The 21673-nt window shown below is 55.0% G+C and overlaps 1 long non-coding RNA gene across 1 annotated transcript in view; it reads right to left on the bottom strand.

Annotated features, from left to right (window-relative positions):
- LOC133359095 (uncharacterized) overlaps positions 1 to 13626 on the bottom strand; it is a 172358-nt gene extending 158732 nt beyond the window's left edge. The window contains exon 1 of the long non-coding RNA XR_009757148.1: positions 13601 to 13626. This is a non-coding gene — a long non-coding RNA (uncharacterized LOC133359095). The remainder of the gene's footprint in view (positions 1 to 13600) is intronic.
- Positions 13627 to 21673: the final 8047 nt, after the last annotated feature.

The following is a 21673-nucleotide window of genomic DNA, read 5'->3' as shown; positions in this document are numbered from 1 at the left end:
CTCATGTCTTAGCTCCCCTAGTAGTGCCTCCCTTATTCCCTTATCCGTTCCCTTCCTCCCATACAACTCCCCATAGTACTCCTCCGCTATCTCTATCATACCCTCTGTCGTTGCCTGCCTGCCTCTGACCGGACTCACCAATTCCCTAAGTGTGTTGTCTCCTGCCTTGCATTTCTTAAAGAAGAAACTCGTACATTTCTCTCCCTGTTCCGTTTCCCTGACCCTTGCCCTGTATGCCATTTGTTTGACTCTTTTCTCCAATACCGAGGATAACCTTCCCTTCAATCTCCGTATATCCTCACCCACCGGGAATCCCAGCTCAAGTAACCTGTGCTTCTTCTCGATTCTAGCGTTCCACAGCTGCAGTTCCCTGTTTACACTCCTCCTTCTACTATGTGTCTGGAAGAGGGCCTTTATCCGTCCCTTCACCATGCTCCACCACTCCACCCTCGTGGCAAAGCATTCCTGCAGGGTCGTCCAGTCTTCGTACTTCCTTACAAAGTCTTCCACAACCCTTCTGTCTTCCAACAGGCTCACATTCATTTTCCAGGTTCCCTTCCCCATCTTCAGGCCACCTGGAATACCGAGCTTTGCCTTCACCAAATTGTGATCTGACAAGGGGAAGGGTTCCAGGTCTGCTCCATCCACCTTCACATTGGCAGACACAAAGATGAAATCTATTCGTGATTGCCTTCTACCACCCTTATCCGACCACGTGTATCCCGGTCTCACCGGGTGTACCTTTCTGAAGGCGTCAGTCATTTTAAAATCCTCTATCAGCTCCTTCAACTTCCTAGAGGAAGGATCGAGCCTCCTCCTCCCAGCCACCGATAATAGGTCTGCCAGGCACAACGGGCAGTTAAAATCACCCCCCATTATGACTTGCCGTCTCGTCACGAGTAGGGTCGCTACATTATTCCATAGATCCACTCTTTCTGTGCACGTCGTGGGGGCGTACACATTTATTAGTCTCAGGTCTGCCTCTCCATAAGACACGTCCACATAATGGAGGCGGCCTGGGATCACCTCTTGGGACCCGACTATCTGTATACCCCTCCTGCCTAGGAGGGTAACCACCCCCGTGCATCGATTTTCATTACTCCCGGACCAAAAGTAGTAGCCATCCCAGCTCTCCAACAGCTCCTCCCGGCCCAGGGTGTATGGTAGGTGGCATTCCTGGAGGAAGACCACCTCCCACTTGGTAGCCTGTAGCAGTTGTATTATTGCTCCTCTCCTCCCCTTTCCCTTCAAGCTCCTCACATTTACGGACGCCACGGAAAGTTCCATGTTGGGATGTGTCTCAGTCCGAAGTGGCCTTCTCCGCTCGCCCTCCGTAACCGTCTTCATTCGCCAGTTCCCGCAATTTTATTTTGCCCCTTGTTCTCAAGGGTGTCCCCCTGCGCCGGCTCTCCACCCTTTCCTCCATCCGCTCCCTCGAGGCCTCTGTGTCCAGCGAGGAGTCCGAGGATTCCGTGCTGCCTAAAGGCGCGCCTCTTTTTGGGGCTCTCCGTATCCTCCTTTTCCTTCCGATTGGTCCCTCCCATGTCTCGCTACTGCCTTCCTCCTGCTGTCGTTCCCCTTTTCCTTCCTCCTCCTCCACCGCCTCCGCCCAGTCTTCCACGGTCGTCTCGGAGATGCTGCCCATGCCGTCGCTCCCCTCCCCCGCCAGCCCCTCTTCCTGCTCGCTCGATGTCGATTCTGCTCTTTTTGCATGCATCTCCCTTTCTCCCCCTCCATCCGTCGCTGGTGGCTGCTGCTCAGCCACCTCCCCACGTCCTTCCCTCACCAGTTCCTTATCCGGGTCCAGTTTGGTTCCACCCCCTTCCTCATCCCTCACTCCTCCTACCCTATACGCCCTAACCTTGTTGGCGTACGACTCCGGACAATTTTTGTACAGATGTTCTCGGCTACCGCAGAGGTTACATTGTGCCGGAACACTGCATTCTTCTACCTCGTGGTCCAGTGCCTTGCATCTATAGCAGACTTTTGTCTTGCACACTGCAGCCAGGTGACCGCTGCCCCCACACCTCCTACACAGTTTAGGTTGTCCGGCATACACAACATATCCCCGGTTGCCTCCTATGTTCAGGGCACTCGGGATGTGTCTCAAGGTCCCTCCCTCTGTTTTCAGCCGCACCCTCCATTGTCTTGCCCCTGTCCATATCCCCACTGAGTCCCTCACCTTTTTACAGCCCGACAGTACCGAGCAGTGCTGTCTTAGCCAGACCTCCACGTCGTGGTCATGTAGGGCTTCATTGTATAGGAAAATAGTCACCACCTTCGTGTCCAGCTCTGATAACAGTTGTAGCTTCATTGATATCAATGGCTTCTCCGCCTTTTCCTCGAAGCGGGTCATAAATCTTTGTAGCAGGGGGCTTGAGTTGAAGCTTACATCAAACGCCCTCCCTCCCGGCAGAGTTATCAAACAGTACAAGTCTGTCGGCTCTATTTGTAGCAAGCCCATCATTATTGACCGTACAAAGGTCGCTCGGTCGATGGTCACTTCTTCTGCTACCTCGTCCTTCATCATTACTCTGACGCAATTATGTCGTTTGACATGAGGTGGTGTCAGACTCACCCCTGCCCCGCCTCGCCATTTCCCGTCTCGTTCCCGGGGCCTCCCAGCTCCCACCGGTCCAGCGTCCACTGTCGCGTTCTCCCTCCGGGCCTCCCCCTGCCCCAGGGTTGCTGGCGTCTCTCTGGCTTCGTTCCCCACCCTCCGCTCGGGGGCACCCGCATCTCTGCGTCCGGACGCCGTACCTTTTTCTCCTCGGCCTCCCTCACCCACTCCATCAGCTCCCGCCCTCCCATCCAGTTCCTCCATCCTCTCCTTCTGCCGTGCCTCCGCCACGTTCCCCTCCATCCGTCTCCATGCCTCCTCCACGCATCCCCCTGCTGCCAGCGGGTCGGTCTGGTTGCCCCAGTCCCCTCCGGCAGCGTAGGTGGTGTCGGTGGCCCTCTGCTTTCGCCGCGTCTTCTTCTTATCTCCTGCAGTCACCGTCTGGCCGACTCTGTCGTCCCAGGCTCCCTCAGCAGTGCAGGTGGCATTCATTTCTCTTGACGCACTCCCTGCTTCCTTTTCATCTGCTGCGAGCATAAGCTGGGCGGCTCGGTCATCCCGGTCTCCTTCAGCAACTCGGGTGGCCCTCGTGGTCCTTGACTCTTGCCGTTTCCCCTCTTCGTCTGTTGCGATTTCCGTCTCCATTCTCCAGCAGTCCCCGCTTCTTGGCAGCGTGGTCATCCCTGGCCACACGGTCAGGGCCCTCGCAGGCCTCGGGGCTGGTGGCTAGGTCTCACTTGAGATCCGGACGGGCTGGAAGGATCACCTCGATGCTCCTGGTGTCTCCCCTGGCAAGCCAGGGCAGTTTCCCCCTCATCGGGCAATTCGCCAGAATGGTGAGGCTCTGCTGTGTCTCCCGTTCTTATATAGAGCAGCAGCAGCAGGGTGACGTCATCATTAACTCATTAATTCGTCAGGTGCAAAGATTCAAGGGGGGGTTATTGTAAGTATATACTAGATTAGTAATCAGGCTATTGTTACGATGCGAGTTGTAGATTAGTAATCATTTGGCATGTGTTTTATTGTGATTATGGTACATTAGTAATCAGTTAGTGTTTGTTTCCCTTATAAGGAATTGTAATGTATCTTATTTAATAATACGCTTCCAGGCCGCACTAAGCCTGTAGCTGTCTGAGCGATTAAAGTTATTTCTGTTTCTCTCAATTTCAATCGATTCTCTAATTAGTCTTTGCCAGTAGTAACTAGTTTTACACAATACTTTAACGTTGTCAGAATCAATTGAGTGTCCCTGTTGGCATGCATGTTCTGCAAATGCCGACAGTTGTGTTTGCGATAGTTTAATATTTCTCTGGTGTTCTTTTAGTCTTACACTAACGTTACGCCCTGTCTGTCCAATATAGCATCTGCCACATACACAATTAATCCTATATACACCTTCTGTTGATAATTTAGGTAATTCGTCTTTAGTGCACGTTACTAGTTGTTGGATTTTGTGTACTGTACCAAATCTTACAGTAATGTTTTGCTTTTGCAAAACATACACTGGTAAAGAATACAGGTAGAGGGGGTCTCACTCCAGAAGCCAGCGGTCAAGGCGGCTCCCAGCTCTGCCCTCCGGACGTCCGTGCGACGTGTCCAGACGAGCATCGAGGAGAAGCCACAGGACGCCGAATACTTCGAACCGTGAGTAACAAGGTGAAATAGTATCGTAAGGAGATAAATAGGGAATAGGCATAGAGGTATCAGCGTAGGCCAGCCTCGTCGATTCATACTGACTTAACAGTAAAGTGCAGTCGCCGAGAATAAATCATTAATAGCTGATCGTGGCCTCGTGTGATCTCGCTGAGGAGTGTGCACGCGTGTGGTGCTGGGTACACAGTGGTTCGCCTCGTGGGAGCGCTGCGTAGAGCGGCGCAAGAGAAGGTGTCGCGTTTGGAGTGCACGGAGCTGTGCGTGTGTGCGCGTACGTTCACTACGTGTCGGATACAGGTGCGCGATCATAACGTGAGTATTCAGTGTTGAGACGAGTACCGTGTGGGGCTGCGTGTGTGCGCGTACGTTCACTACGTGTCGGATACGGGTGCGCATTGGTCACGTGGTTATTCGACGTGGAGGCGAGTGCCGCACAGGGCTGTAGACGGGCACACGCTCGCAGCGTGCGAGAGCTGTACGTAGCGGTGTAAAGAGGGGAAGTATGGCGTGTGATTGATGATGCTGTGCGCACGTACGCTCGCAGCGTGGGAGCGCTGCGTGAGGCTGTATGAGTAGGGGGCGTCGCGTTCGAATGCCGGCGAAACCCTAGCGGGTATTAGGGCGGTGCGGTAACCCAAACGGAATAGGGGATACAGGCGGGGGAGACCCCGGGGGCCAACGGCCCCCACAGCTAAAATCGGTTACGAAATAAAGTCAACACATTATTTGGGTCTTTCGGTATTGTGACGTAGATAGTAATTCCTGCAGTCACGAAAGCTTTAAATCAATATTTAAAGTCAACATACACTACTATACACTACATTGCTATACACTACACTACTGTACACTACACTACTATACACTACACTGCTATACACTACACTGCTATACACTGATATACACCACACTACTATACACTACACTACTGCACACTACACTGCTATACACTACACTGCTATACACTACACTACTATACACTACACTGCTATACATTACACACTACACTACTGTACACTACACTACTACACTACTATACACTACTGTACACTACACTATTACACACTGCACACTACACTACTATACACTACACTGCTATACACTGCTATACACTATACTACTATACACTACACACTACACTTCTACAGTATACACTACACCTCCGAATATCTACGTACGGTGCGAAAAAAGTTCAATACACACACGTACGCGCACGTGTCGGATTATAAGACCCACCCCTCAACGCTTTTTTTGTTATTCTTGCTTCAAAGTATACACGGACAAAACGTGCATCTATGAAAGGGTTGTTACCTGAAAGTCAATTATTTATAAACACAGTTCTTGGAAATGCTCTTCATCATCATCACCACGAGTACACAAAGCCACCCCCATATCTGTTTAACGCTTAGCTTGGTTTAGTTAACCCGTTGCCGTCACCAATCTGGAGGTAGATCTGTCCCGAGCCGAATTGTTCTGCAGGAAAGAGAAAAAACGTCGATATTTGGCTTTGATTTAACGTGCAATCTCTGTTTGTCCACAAAAAAATGTTTCTTGTAGATTTCCTCCATTTCCAAAAGGCGGGCAAATCTCGGCAGGTTTAATGCGAATCTTACGGACCTGGCTGATGAAGTGTGTCCACTGATCTACAATTAAAAGTAAGCTTACTAATTAACAACGAACGCAATCTCCCACGTACTGTCAGGTCCGCTAGTTCTCTCTCTCTCTCTCGTTCTCAATGCCCTTTACATAATTCAATCTGTAAAGTGATGAATGGATTGTTGTCCGGGGAGTAACATATCTCCTCATGGACACCAAAGCGATGTCTGGGTCACATTGGGGACTGTGACAGTGTGCCGAAAGTAAGACGAGCACTTCAAGTGTGGGGTCATTTTGGAATTAAAAAGACTAGAGTGTTATATTCGGGAGAACACGGTGGTATTGCTCCACCACTGTACCCCGTGTATATCGGAAGAGATGTCTTGTTAGAATAATTTATTGTGAACAATGTTTGTGCATTTATATAGCGCGATTCGCACAAACGGAGTCACACAGGAACAGTTTGGAGCATAGGGTAGGTTCCTAAAGATTCAGATGTTTTGAACCAATCCCTCGCCGTGTGGGAGGAAGCCCAAGCACACTGAGAAACCGCACGCGTGCGAGGGGACAACACTCTATCCCCATACAGATGGAGTGTAGTCCAACACTCTGCGGTGCCGCCTTCTCGTGGCGATCCAGGGGTACGGTTCATCAGGGACACACACGGGGAGTGTGGAACAGATGGAGATTCAGTCTTGATTTGAAGCTTTCGTGACTGCAGGAATCCATACACTTTGGTTCTTTCAGGTAAAGTCACGAAGGTAGAAAAATAATAAAAGAAAACACGACAGTTCGGTCGCAACACAAGCGTCCGTCCTCAGGGGGAAGGGGGGGAAAGGAGTTTTGTCGAATCGTGGCTGTAGGAGTTCACGGGGGCTTGAGGGTTTGTGGCGTGCAGGGACGGTGGGGCTGGAGAAATTAGCAAGTAAAGGAGCTCGAAATAGTAATCAGACAACCAGACACACGGGTGGGTGAGTGGAAATCATAGCAGTTAAAACTCGGCGTGGTTTATCACATCCTTACAATGATTGCTCAACCTGAATCCATCTTCTCGATTAAATGGGTTCTCCCCTATCACCAGTGGTCGCGAACATTTTCATGGAGAAATTTGAGACAGACGCCATCAAGAAATCCACCCGACGTCCTTCCTTGTGGAAGAAATATGTAGATGACACGTTCATCATCTGGCCACATGGCCGAATGGCACAATACCAATTTATCAACCACATAAATTCCATACACCCATCTATCACATTCACCATGGAAGTGGAAAATGATGGCAAGCTGCCATTCCACGGATTCCTATCTGAAGCCTGACTCCCACCACCATCCAGCCCAAAAGAATTCCCTCATCAAAACACTAAACCATAGGGCCCGTTGCATCTCCGACCAGCACCACCTAGCCAGTGAGCTTGAACACGTATGCCAGGCTTTCAGGGAGGAATAGATATTCTGACCGCACAATCCGCAAAGCTGCATCCACAACCATGGGTAGAGAACCATCTGAAGACCCAATCAAAACCATCACCTTACCATACATAGCAGGGGTTAACAAAAGGATTGTCAAAATCTTGAACAAACACAAGATCCAAGTTGGGTTCAATACAGTACACAAAATCCGTGATTTGATCCCATCGGTGAAGGATGCGATTCCGGACATGCAATGTCCTGGTGTCTATAAGCTGCGTTGTGTCTGCGGCAGCAGTTACATTGGTGAAACGAAGCGACATGTCTCAGACCGGGTTCGCGAACACAAAGCGGATTTGAAACACGGCAGAACCAACACCTCTGCGGTGGCGGATCATTGTTTCAACACTGTGGACACACGCGGTGACATTGTTTTCTCCGAGACCAAGGTGCTCTGCAAACGCTCGGGCCACCATCAGAGATTTGTTCATGAAGCCATCCAGATATACAAACACAGACGAAACTTTAATCGAGAAGATGGATTCAGATTGAGCAATCAATGGAAGGATGTGATAAACCGCGCCAAGTTTTAAGTGCCTTGTTGTCAGATTACTATTTAGAGCTCCTTTACTTGCTAATTTCTCCAGCCCCACCCGTCCCTGCATGCCACAAACTCTCAACCCCCCCGTCTCCCCCGTGAACTCCTACAGCCACGACTCGACAAAACTCCTTCCCGCCCCCCTCCCGTGCCTATGTAAAGCCACAACAGCAGATCATTTTCTCACCTGAAGACGGACGCTTGTGTTGCGACCGAAACGTGTTATATTTTATGATTTTTTCTATCTACGTGACTTTACCGAAAGAACCAGAGAGATGGAGATTCGTCCACACTCTGCTGTGCCGCCTTGTCGTGGCAAGCCAGGGGTACGGCTCCTTCTCGACAACCGCGGGTAGCAGGGTAGTTTCACCACAACATCCTTGTGCGAGTTGTGATCCGCCAACCATCGCTGCTGCCTCCACGATGCTGGATCAGAGCCAGCCACGGGAAGGGCTCGTGGCGGAGGCTGATGCCGCCCTCCGGCTTGGCGATGCGTCCCTTTGCTCCTGTGACGTCGTCTCGCGGGTACTAAACTGCCGCCGGCGAAACGTCGTCACTGCGCCGCGCATCGTTAAGCGAACATCGCGGAAACGTTCTCGACGCCAAAAGCCACAGCGGCGACCGGGATGGCCCCTGCCGCGTTCCGGAGCCGACCAGTGACATGCGGTGAGGTCAACACCTGGGGAGGCACGAGCCCAGGGGTCCCCAACCCCTGGGCCGCGGACCGGTACGGGCCCGTGGCCTGTTAGGAGGTGAGCGGTGAGTCCGCGCGTGGACCCCCCGCTATTTTATTGACTACTTCCGCCCGCGCCTCTTTCCCGCAATGCGCACTTGTCTCACTCGCAGTGTTGGTGAGCCCACAAGCTCTAACCCCTAGTAGCCACAATGAGTAGAAAACAACGAACACACCCCGGTCCGTGAAAAAAATGTCTTCCACGAAACCGGTCCCTGGTGCCAAAAAGGTAGGGACCGCTGCACTAGCGAGCATCAGAGCCAGATTTAGACACTGAGGGGGGCGTGTCCTCACTGAGGGGGCGTGTCTAACACGCCCCCTCAGTGAGGCAGCTGTGATAGCTGCCTCCCCTGGTGCTTTTGCATTGCAGTTTTATGACGAGGCCGGCGAGCCTAAATATCTTTATACACATATACATGAAATAAGTTAGCTGGAGTATGGAAGGAGAGGACATGTAATGAAAGGGTCTATGACCATTACATTGGTGACATACTCAGATAGTAACAGGCACGCGCTTATTGCCCGCGTTCCATCCAGTTACTGAGGGGTTGCGCAATCAGAGGGGAGGCAGAGCTCGTCGCTGCCTCACCTCTCGTCTCTTTTTGTATTTGTAGCGAAGCTCCGCAAATTTGGCGATTTTGACTATAAAAATGATTGGAATCGTAGAGAAATTACATTTATAACACAGATCAGTGGAAAATCTTAATTTTATTCTTCTTTCTTGTACTTTTAATAAAAGCTATTTTCATTTTAACACGTAGGCTTTCGCGACCAATATCATCCATAATAGAGGTTTTTGGGTTAGATCGCTGTAAATATATTTTCAGTGGAGTATGACAGGCGAGGCTCTGCCTCCGCTGCCTCCCCTGACCGCACGTGGCCGGAGCCGACGCGGTCTGACCCCTCTGACCCCGCGTGGGTCACGGTGGAGTCAAATCGCCCAGGGGCCCACACACAAGGCGCCGTTTTGGTTTTTTTCTGTCGCGACAAATGGATCCGTGGGCCCTCCTCCCCCGCGGGGCGTTCGTCCGCGGAGCCTCCGGGAAACTCAGCGCGGCCCTGGGGTCTCATGCGACCTCGCGAGCCCCCCCCCCTTCCACCGCCTAAGCCTGCTATCGACAGTACAGCACAACACTCACGCATCATCAGACACCTGACCCCCCCAAAATTCACGCGGCAAGCCCAGCCGGAGCACGTGCCCCCCCCCCCTCCCTATTCACGCGGCAGGCTGAGCCAGGAGTCAGTCGGGAGTCCGCGAACTGGTTTGACAAGATGTTCCGTGTGCGGGTGCGTGCGTGCGTGGGCGAGGAGCGGTGGCGCAGCGGTTAGCGCACTGCGCTTCGAGGCCGGCGACCCCAGTTCAGTTCCCGCTCACGACCGGTAACAGTGGCGACATATTTGGACCAGTCCTGGGCCTCCCCTAGGTCGGCTCAGCTTTAAATCAGTAACCTCGTGGCGATGCGAGGAGGCCGGGCATGGTGCTGCTCGCTAGCAGCACTTTCCCCAACGCTCTGTTGCAAGGCTATACGGGGGACCTTTGTCTGTGTATGCGGGTGTCTATGCGTGGGTGTGTAATCATGCCATCCAGCACAACCATCGCACGCACAAAGATGCCCTGTGTCGCCTTGCGCAGGCAGCCCGAGGCGTGTTGCTATTGGGGAGCACCTATCAAGGCTGGTGTTTGCCGTGGGGTGGAATGGAACTCTGGTGGGCGGGTTCGGAGAGCCAGCGCGCTAACCACTGCGCCACCGTTCCCTGAATAACACCCACGCATGCACGCACACGTATCATTTTGCAAGCACCGTGGAAAATTACAAACCGCACGCACGGCTGTAAAACCAGCACCCGGAGTGCGAGGAGCGCCTCACACCCTGGACACATCCACGTTGATCTCTCTGCGATTTCCTGTCAGCAGCCCTGCAGAGCCAATGGTGGGAATTCCACATTCCTATGGCGGCGGTGGGGGGGGGGGCGAATTTTATCCATAGCACAACCGCGATCGACTTATTTTTAAGTTTATCGACCCCGGAGGGGATGATGGGTCGGCTGAGTGGGCAGTATAAGTGGGTTCACCACACGCTATGGTGGGGTAAAGCGTGGGTAGGCACAACCTCTTGACCACCACGTTTGGTCAACGTGCAAAGAGCAGCCCAGCTGCCGCTACAGAATTGGCCCTGGTGGATGTCCTTCATCTGCCGGCAGTGGCCTTCAGCCAGCAATTTCAGGGCTGCGCCTCTAACTGTTCAGTGTAACTGTGCCAGGAATGCGAGCGAACCAGCGCCTCTGGGTGGATGGGCACGTGTCGGCCTGCCCAATAAAACAAGAAGACAAAGACCCCCCGTGTAGCCTTAACAGACTGTCGGGGCAAGTGCTGTTAGCGAGTAGCAGCACCGATGAAGGCCGGCACGGCACACGAGGGGGTGGGGGGCCAGAAAGCCACGCCTGGCTGCCTTTGTGTCCCCAGTGGCGATGTTTACTACACACCGCACCAGGTCCGCATTTGAGGCCCCAGGATATTCGTCACAATTAATAGGTACAAGGGGAGGGAAAGGACAGATTCATTAATTATATAACACAAATTTTGTGTATTTCTATTTCTAGATTTGAAGCTTTCGTGACTGCAATGATTCATACTCTTAGGGGTTTTCGGTAAAGTCACGTAGGTAAAAATGAAACATAAATATAATAAAATTATAATTGTATTTCTAGAATTTTTCTTTTTATTTATTTATGTTTACCTACGTGACTTTTACCGAAAAAACCTAAGAGTATTTCTTTTTCCTTGATTAATTTCACTCTATAAAGGCGCGGCCCTGCAACTCCTTTGCTCGCGCGCCGCCGCTGGCAGGAGCCTCCTCAACTTGCGCGATCTCTACGGGACACACATTGGGCTCTCCTCTGCCACGCTGGCTCAAACAACTAAAACTAAACTATGTTTTATTTGACCACGTAAGGCCCCAACGAGCTCTGTAGCTCTTTACCAGAAGCCGTCTGGCTATCACGAACGACAGCTCAACGAAGTGGGGCTATCGTCATCACGTGGACATTTCTAGCAGCCAAATACTCTGGACCCGCGGGGAGAGAGAGACGTTCTAGATTTGAAGTTTTCGTGACTGCAAGGATCCATACGTAGGTGAAAATAAAATGAAAACAATATAAAATGAAAACTAAATTAAATCACGACGTTTCGGAAGCAACACAAGCCTCCGTCATCAGGTGGAACTGCTCCAGCAAAGAGAGACACGCAAACTCCAAATATACAGCAGCAGACGTCAGGGTCTGGATCAAACTCGCGACCTCCTGTATACCAGGCGAGGTAGTTAACATCTCCTATCCACCGTGATGATGATGATGAGAGAGAGACGCACACTCAAGATATACAGCAGGCATCGTCAGGGTCGGGAAAAAAACACACTCTGATAATATATGCATTGTCTTTGAAACTGATTGGTCCACACCAGAGACAGCTTTCTTTTGAGCCTCGTCTCAAACGGTGTTAGACCAGATGACGCTAAAAGGCGCACAGCACAAAGACAATGCCACATTCAGAGTAATGAGAGCTCGGGGTAAGCATCTACATATTTTTTTTGCATTCTGACCACAAGCATTGTGGTTAACGCAGACGTGATTCCTTGTAAAATGTTTCAGTTTGGTGGTTTAACATCTTCACACAACTGTTTTGTTGCCAGAAAAAAGGGCAAACCCTATTATCAAACCTATTAGATTGAATTGAATTAAACGATGACGTCACCCTGAGGCTGCTCTATTTAAGACCGGAAGCAACAGGAGAGCTTCACCATTCTTGCCCGATGAAGCTGATTGTAATTATCAGCGAAACGTCGTCCTACTCACATTTTAAAATGCTGTTGATTCTCTCTTCAGCACACCGGTGGGCTAAAGAAGTGAATTATTTTGTCCTGGAAAACGTGACACATTTTTTACTGTTTGGCCGTGTCGGGTGGTGGAGGGTTACGACACATTTATAAATAACGCGATCTGACCCAAAAACCTTTATTATGAATCATATTTTGGTACTGGCAAAGGAGGTCCCATGAATTCGTTACTAGTACAGCACACCGGTGTGTTGGAGGGCAAGCCACAACATTTACAATCTGAATACGACGTTTCGGTTGTAATTACAACGAGCTTAATCAGGCGACAGCCAGATTTGGTCACAAAAGCCGACGTGTTAGACCAATTCTTCAATATTTTTTCATATTTTTTTAAATAACAGCATCAATCACCGTCCCACACTAATCCGAAAACTTGGCAGGACCCTCTTGAAAACGAGTCATGAGACTCGGCGAGGCTTTCCTGGGTGAACGAGCGGAATGATAGGGTAATAATAAGAATGATAAAGTCTGCGCCATGTCAATGTGTGAATGGAGCCCAGGACGCGATTGCCCTGTCCGCACGCAGAGTGACGTCGCTGCGATTACACCCACATTTAAGACGCTCATTAAAAATCCAATTTGTAAACTGCTTATGAGCGTCGCTTTTCATGAATAGTAGACTCGTTCACGTCATTCAGAGATTTGTGCACGTGTGCGCGCGAACGTGTGTGTGTGTACTGTATTCACAACAACAGTAGTGGGTACAGCTGGTGGTGCATCTACCGGTCATCTCAGTCAGCCAACTCATGGCACTTGCTGGGTCTGTCCCGAGACCTCCTGCACCTAGCCTGGCACAGTAGGGGGTACAGCTGGTGGTGCATCTACCGGTCATCTCAGTCAGCCAACTCATGGCACTTGCTGGGTCTGTCCCGAGACCTCCTGCACCTAGCCTGGCACAGTAGGGGGTACAGCTGGTGGTGCATCTACCGGTCATCTCAGTCAGCCAACCCATGGCACCTGCAGGGTCTGTCCCAAGACCTCCTGCACCTAGCCTGGCACAGTAGGGGGGTAGAGCTGGTGGTGCATCTACCGGTCATCTCAGTCAGCCAACCCATGGCACCTGCAGGGTCTGTTCCAAGACCTCCTGCACCTAGCCTGGCACAGTAAGGGGGTACAGCTGGTGCTGCATCTACCGGTCATCTGAGTCAGCCAACGCATGGCACCTGCTGGGTCTGTCCCGTGACCTCCTGCACCTAGCCTGGCACAGGCGCCCCAACTTATGCTGTTGGGTGGACAGAAACGGCAAAGTTTTGCGGCGAAAATTTGGTGAAATGGAATCGAACCACGACGCTCTGGATCGCAAGTCCGTGTGCGTGGTGAGCGAACCGTTCACACTGTTGGCGACACCGCTTGTTTGGACGTCAACATTGCTGACGCAAATAGCCAGGGAGCAGGTCATTTGAGGTCTGCACATGTAATCTTTTAGCTGTACACCCCCCCACCGCGTCAGCTACGAAATTTTAAATCCGGATAGAAAACTCATCCCTGAGAACTGATTTGTGTGGTTAGTGTTGTTGTCCTTGCCCCCCACGCCACCGATTAGCGCGGTTTGGCTACGTGCGGTGCGAGACACACACACACGTCGTCGTCAGCCATGGTCAATCCACTGCTCGATGAAGACCTCCCCAAGCCTCCACGTGACGATCCCGACCAGCGGATTTCACTGCTCCGTCTCCGCCCTGTGAAGCGGGATTCCCTCTGGGACGGCTCGCGACCCACGTCAAAGCTGCTCGTCCTCTCACCTCTTCGCTGGGACAGCTGATCGCGATGACGATGACGACGTTGCTGATGATGTCGAGGGGTAAAAACGCAAACTCGTGGGATGATTGCGTGGCAGCACACCCCAAAAAAAACGCGATTCACGTTATAGCGAACAAATTAGCCACGGGATTCGTTTAACGCGGACGGGCGAAGAGGCGTTCCATCACGGGGCGATCAGCCGCCTCCTCGTCACTCCGCGCTCGCTACCAGCCGCGATCACTGCTCCGACGAACTTCCACTCGACGATTTCTCCCCGAAAGCACGCGATGTCCGCTACTGCAGGTCACAGCAACACACTCATTCACTCACCTACTCACCACACAGCAGGTCACATCAACAAACTCACTCACACACCTACTCACCACACTGCAGGTCACATCAACACACTCACTCACCTACTCACCACACTGCAGGTCACAGTATCACACTCACCCACACTCACTCTGTGGGGGCCGTCGGCCCCCGGGGTCCCTCCCGCCTGCACCCCCTATTCCGTTTACGTTACCCCACCTCCCTATTACCCGCTACGGTTTCGCCGGCATTCGGATGCGACGCCCCTACTGTTACAGCCTCGCGCCGCGCTCCCACGCTGCGAGCATACGTGCGCACATCATCGTCAATCAAACGCCGTGCTCGCAGTATAGCCCTGTGCGGCACGTTACCCATGCGCATCCGTATCCGACGTGTAACGAACGTATGCACACACACACACGCCGCTCCGTGCGCTCCAACTCCACACCAACTACGCAAGTTATGATCGCGCACCTGTATCACACACGGAGTGAACACACGCGACACCCACTCTTGCGCCGCTCTGCGCAGCGCTCGCCGTCTGCTGGCCGCTTGCGTTATGATCGCGCACCTGGGGTACGCCTATTACGCACGCCGCGAGCTTACGCACACACAGTACCACACGCGTTCCCACACGCTCACACTGCACGACAAGATCACGCGAGACCACGCTTCGCTATTAATGATTTATTACCTGGTAACTAATGTTCAATCAGTGAGTCGACGAGGCGGGCCTATTCCACTAAACCGGCACCTATTCCCTATTTATCGGCTATGATTCTAATTCACCTTCTTACTCACTGTTAAGTGTCCACGGCGGTCCGCTGATCCTGGTGCTAACCGCGTGCCTCGGTGCGTCGCACGGACGTCCGGGTCGCTGGCTCGAGCTGCGTCTGGTCGCCTGGCGCTGGAGTAAGAGAGCGATTTCCCCTCTGCGCTCCTCTATTTATCCTCCCTACCTCAAAGGGGATGCTGCGCTGAACAATGGGCTCGTGCACCCCAAGCCCGCGCACGGCGGTTCCCGGGCGCTGTTGATATGCTAATCAGTTAGCGACGTTGGCGGCGTACATCCTAATTACTCCCTTACCCTTCCTAACAATGGGGCCTGCGCGCTCAAGCGCAATTATCCCAACCCTCCATGACTATGCGCAACAGCCCCTGTGACCCCGCTATTCATGCTGTCCCGTGCCTCCCCTGCTTGCCCCGTCGACTCGTGGGGGTGTGTGTGGGGGGAAATGCGCCTCAACCGCGGTGGCCGAATGCCCCACGCCGCGACCACACCATATTAAGGCCGGCCGCAGCGCCGCGGTGCCACGTAGCACGGGGGAGGTCATCCAATTCCCTGATCGCCGGAAACCGTGAGAATTAATCCCGATAAGGGTCTCTCGGATAAAAACCGGTCGATCAGGTAACCTTCCCTTCCAGCTCTATGGGGGGGGGGGGGGGAATGCGTGCGGGTGTGTGCTTATGTGGGGCGGGTGATGGGGGGCAGTGCGGTGGGGAAAGCCGGGCGGCTCCCTGGCTCGGCAGAGCGGCCCCGTCGTTGTGGCACCACATAGCCCCCCGGGGTGCCAGTCCCCGTCCCGGGTTGACTGGAGCACCTCGCCTGGGTTGCCCCCACGAGGTATCGCCGCGGGGTCCGCGGGATTCGCCCGGCCCTTGTGGCTGGCCTCGGGGGTGGCGGCTCCGTCTCCTGGGGCTCCGGCGGTGGTCTCCTCCTCCATTCCAACGGCTCCCCTCGGCCTCTGGCACCTGCGGGCTGGGGAACAAACTCAGAGGCGGTGGGGTTTAAGGGTCGCCGTCCTCGTCGCCCCCGGCCCCGCCCGGGGCCCCTCGGAGCCCGGGGCTCCGTGGGGCCCATGTACTGCGCGAGGCCCCCGGGCACGGGGGGTGGGGGGACCCCGGGGTTTCGGGGTACTTGGACGGCGGTACTCCCCCCCGTCGGGGGCTGCTCGCCACGGCTTCAGTCGGCGGATGTTGACCACCATCTCCCGGCCCCTCTCTCCTCCCTGAATCAGCACCGTCCATGGTGAGATCTGCCGTCTCACAATCCAGGGTCCTCGCCAGTAGGTGGTCAGCTTCCCCACCTGTCCGGCACCGACGCGGGGAGTGTACAGCCACACCTCGGAGCCCGCAGTGTAGAAGGGGGGCTCCATACGGGGTCGGGCGCCCTGCTCTTGCCGCTGGTGTGCGGCCTCTCCGTGCGGGTAGGCTCGGCCCCTGGCCCCTCGCAGGGTCTCCAGCAAGTGCTCCACGGGGTGGCTCCCTTCCTCCCGTTGCGGCGGAGGGACACCGAACAGCAGATCTGCGGGCAGGCGAGACTCGCGACCAAACATCATTAGGAACGGGGTCTGTCCTGTAGAGGTGTGAACGGCGGTGGTGTAGGCGAACAGGGCATAGGGAAGGTGTTCGTCCCAGTCCTGTTGATTCGCGGCCGCCATGCGTTTAAGCTTCCCGGCCAGAGTCTGGTTCATCCTCTCTACCATCCCGTTCGCCTGGGGGTGATACGCCGTGGTTCGGTCCTTCTGGATCCCGAACTCTCGGCACAGCGCCTGAAATAGTTCGGCCTCGAATTCACTACCCTGGTCGGTAATGACTCGTTCGGGGATCCCGCACTTAAGTACGTAGTTTTCCACGAAGGCCCGGGCCACTACGAGGGCTGTTTTATCCGGGATAGCCACCGCCACGGGGTAGCGGGTGAAGTATTCCACCGCTACGAGAATATATCGGTTGCCCCGGTGGGATCGTGGAAAGGGCCCCTGCAGGTCGATTCCGACCAACTGATTCGTCCGACTGACTCGGAACGGCCTCAGGGGTACCTGGTACCTCGCCGGCTTTTGCCCACACTGCTGACAGGCCCGGCAGCCCTGCACCCAGGCGGCCACATCTTGTGCCAATTTGGGCCAGAGATACTGGCGACGCAGGGTCTCTCGAGTGCGTCGTTCCCCATCGTGGCCCCCGAGTGGGTGGTCATGCACCAGCCGTAGCAGCTGGGGTCGCACCTGGGCAGGAACACAGATGCACCCCGGCTGGCCGGCCTCGGTTAACTCCCGTACCACTCCGTTCTGCACACACAACCGGGCATACAAACCGCTCCAGGGTCCTGGTAGGGCGCTCTTTTCCTCCCGCAGTGCCGCCTCCACTGCCGCCAGATCCGGATCTCGCTGCTGGGTCTGTCTCAGCTGCTCGTCGTTTAGGCCCGGGAAGGCGCAGCCGACGTCCTCCTGGATCCGTCCGATCGGGTCCCGAGCCGCGGGTCCCGCGCTTGCCGGGCGGTCGACGGGATCCTCAGTGCCACCTGTGAGGGTCTCTGTGGCGCACACTGCACTCTCTCTCGCTGGGGGGGGGTCAGTGGCCGCGGCTTCTCGGGGGTCCGTTGCCTGCCGGCAGCGTCCCCCCGTGAAACACGGGCAGGCCTCCTCCGCCCTCGTCTCGGCGTACACCGTGGGTCGCCTCGACAAGGCGTCCGCGTTTGCATGCGTCCGGCCAGCCCGATACTCGATTTGCAGGTTGTACTCCTGCAACTGCGCCAACCACCGGGCCATCTGCCCCCGTGGCTCCTTGAATGTAAGAAGAAACTGCAGAGCATAATGGTCAGTGCGTACGCGACATCTCCTGCCGTACAAATACGGCCGGAACTGTTTGCATGCGAAAATCACGGCGTACAACTCTTGGCGGGTCACGCAATAGTTCAGCTCGGCCCCACTCAAGGTCCGGCTGGCGTACGCGATGACTCGTTCCGTCCCATCCTGTACCTGTGACAACACCGCGCCCAGCCCGCTGCTGCAGGCGTCGGTGTCCAAAATAAAATCGGTGGTAAAATCGGGGAAAGCGAGGGTGGGGGCGTGGGTGAGGTGGTCTTTGAGAGTGGTGAAGGCCGTCTGGCAGGCCCCCGTCCACTGATAGGGGTGCTTAGGGGAGGTGAGTTGGGTGAGGGGGCGTGCAATCTCGCTGAATCCCTTTACAAATCGACGATAATAGGTGGCGAGCCCCAAAAATGATCTGATCACCGTCAGATTCCTTGGCCGTGGCCACTCCACTACGGCGCGTACCTTCTCCGGATCGGTGTGCACGCCTGCCTCGCTGACGCGATGCCCGAGGTACCCCACCTCGCGTTGTGCGATGTAACACTTACGTGGCTTGAGCTTGAGATGAGCCGCTCGCAGTCGCTGGAACACCTCTCGAAGCCTGGACCAATGCTCAGACAAAGATCTACTGAGCACTATCACATCGTCCAAGTAAATCAGGCACTGTTCCCACTGCAAGCCCCGCATCACCAACTCCATCAACCGCTGGAACGTCGCGGGCGCGTTAGTGAGTCCGAACGGCAACACTCGAAACTCAAACAGGCCCATCGGGGTGGTGAATGCTGTTTTTGGCCGATCCTCCTCCGTCATCTCCACCTGCCAGTAACCGGACGCCAGATCGAGGGTGGAAAAATACCGCGCTCCTGCGAGACTGTCGAAGGTGTCGTCGATGCGAGGTATGGGGAAGGCATCGCCGAGCGTGACTGCATTTAGTTTACGGTAATCGACGCAGAACCGGGTTGACCCATCCTTTTTCGTTACTAGTACCACCGGGGCTGACCAGGGACTCGCCGAGGGCTGAATTATGTTATCGCGAAGCATGTCCCCAACTGCCTCTTTGATTTGGGCGCGTTCGGGTGCGCCCACTCGGTACGCAGGGAGTTTGATGGGTCGGGCTGCACCGGTGTCAATTTGATGCTTAACAAGGTCGGTCCGACCCACGTCCGAGTCGTGTTCGCTGAACACGTCGGCATACTCCCGCAGTAACTCGCGCAGCCGATCGGCCTCTCCCTTAGGTAAGTCCGCCCATGGTACATGTAACGCGTCGAGCAGGGGAACGACCTCGGCTCGGGGAGTCGGGCCGACTCGCCAGGCCAGGTCCTGCTCACCCTCAGGACGACCGGGGTCCTCAGCCCAGAGTGCGAACACCGAGTCGTTAGAGTGGCGTGCGTGCAGGGGGTGTACTGTGGCTATCGGGGTGCGCCGTCGCAGTATCGCTGGGGTATTGTGGGGGTTAAACATCCGCATAAACAATCGGTCCCCATCTGCGTTTACCAACGTGGCGGATCCCACAACCCCATACCGTTTTGCCAACTCCGGGTGAGGAGTTAGCATTACCTCCCCTGATGGTCGGAGCGCGGGGTCGGTGGGGGATGTTGCCACCGGCACCAGCATCTCGGTGAGCGGGCCGATGGTGACTGCCGTCGCCAGGATAGCGGCCACAGGTGCAAAGCGGCGGCGCGTTGGTTCTCGTCCCAGGAACGGTATCCGCTCGCCATTGCTCTCCATGGTGGCGCATCGCTGGCGGGGTTGCACGTTGAGTCCCAACCGTTCTAGGAGGTCGGTGCCTGCGATACACTCGTGACACAACGCACTCGACACGTAGAACTCCTGCGTGCACACCTGGCTGCCTATGCGGACCTCTAGGGTGGCTCTCCCCAGCAGCCCCATTCCGGCTCCGCTCGCCGTGTGCAGCGCGCGGTCCGGTGCCTGCAGGTGACGCACGTCGACCCCGATCGCGCTGCAGTGCGCTTCGCTCACGAGCGAGGCCACCGCCCCCGTGTCCAGCAGGATTCGGGTACGCACTCCGTTTACCTCCCCTTCCACCAGCGACGTGGCCCCCGTGATCCCCGCCACCAGCTCCCGTAGCCAGTCGCCAGGAGTCACCGTTTCCGTGGGCGTTGTTGCTGGAACCTGTGTGGAGATCACTCGCTCGCCATTATCACTACAGCTTGTTCGTGTCGGGGCTACGTCGATTTCACCCCCCGGTGGTCCCCTCTCTAGGGGGGCCTTAGTGTTTGACCTTAGCTCTTGTCTAGCTCGGGCGACCTGAGGACAGTCCCTCCTGAGGTGCCCTCGCCGATCGCAAACATAACACGTCCGGGGAGGGGTGGCGGCTCCGTAGTGGGTCCCCTGCCCGCTCCCTCTCCCTGTACGCAGTTGTTCCAACTCGGACTCTAATTGGGATACCTTCCCGGCCAGCCCCCCTACTGTGGAGTGTAGCTCACCCATCTCAGACTGGATGGTCTTCATATTTTTATTTGCTTCCTCGCGTATATCTCCTATGCCGGTCTGTAGCCCGGCTACCCAACCCGGGGTCGTCTCGCTGGGTCTCTGTGGCTCTCTTTCCCGGCCCCTTACCGTCCTCGCGAGCTCCTGTTCCTCCTCCTCGTCTTCCGAGAGCAGGCTCGCAATGGCGCGCTCTCGTCCCAGCCCCCGGAGCTGCGCGCGTTCGCTGTGAATTCTTTCACACTTACGTGCGCGCTCGACAAGGGTGTTAAAGGGAAGACGTGGGCAGCTCATGTCTGGCTGCCACCACGCCGTGCGAGACAGGTACCGCTGGATTTTCTCGGCGGCCAGTTCCTCAATAACATCAGTTGCGTACCCCGGGCGTGCGAACTTTGTTAACTCGCGCACATCCTCGGCGTAATCACGTAGATCTTCGCCAGGTTGGCGACGGCGCGCCTCTAAGGCCGATTTTGCTTCCTCCTCGTCACGCGTGCCAAAACGCTGATCGAGTCGGCGCATCAGCTCCTCTAGCTGTGTCTGTGCGCTCGCGGGTAACGCTTCTACAAAATCGGCTGCCCGCCCATCAAGATTCATATTAAGTTGACGTACTGCCTGCGCGTCCGTCCATCCATTAATTTCCTTGGCCCCTAAGAGATTGCGGGCGAATGCCTTCCACGAAGGGGCCCCCCGGCCGGTAAATATTAGTCTTATTTTAGCGTGAGGTAACGCGGGGGTCCGTACCGCTTCCGACACCAATTTGTGGGGGCCGTCGGCCCCCGGGGTCCCTCCCGCCTGCACCCCCTATTCCGTTTACGTTACCCCACCTCCCTATTACTCGCTACGGTTTCGCCGGCATTCGGATGCGACGCCCCTACTGTTACAGCCTCGCGCCGCGCTCCCACGCTGCGAGCATACGTGCGCACATCATCGTCAATCAAACGCCGTGCTCGCAGTATAGCCCTGTGCGGCACGTTACCCATGCGCATCCGTATCCGACGTGTAACGAACGTATGCACACACACACACGCCGCTCCGTGCGCTCCAACTCCACACCAACTACGCAAGTTATGATCGCGCACCTGTATCACACACGGAGTGAACACACGCGACACCCACTCTTGCGCCGCTCTGCGCAGCGCTCGCCGTCTG

This window comes from Lethenteron reissneri, chromosome 64 (assembly GCF_015708825.2).
Source record: "Lethenteron reissneri isolate LAM-NWPU_2019-01 chromosome 64, ASM1570882v1, whole genome shotgun sequence".
In the NCBI taxonomy this organism is placed as follows: Eukaryota; Metazoa; Chordata; class Hyperoartia; order Petromyzontiformes; family Petromyzontidae; genus Lethenteron; species Lethenteron reissneri.
This window is presented reverse-complemented; position numbering and strand designations above follow the sequence as displayed.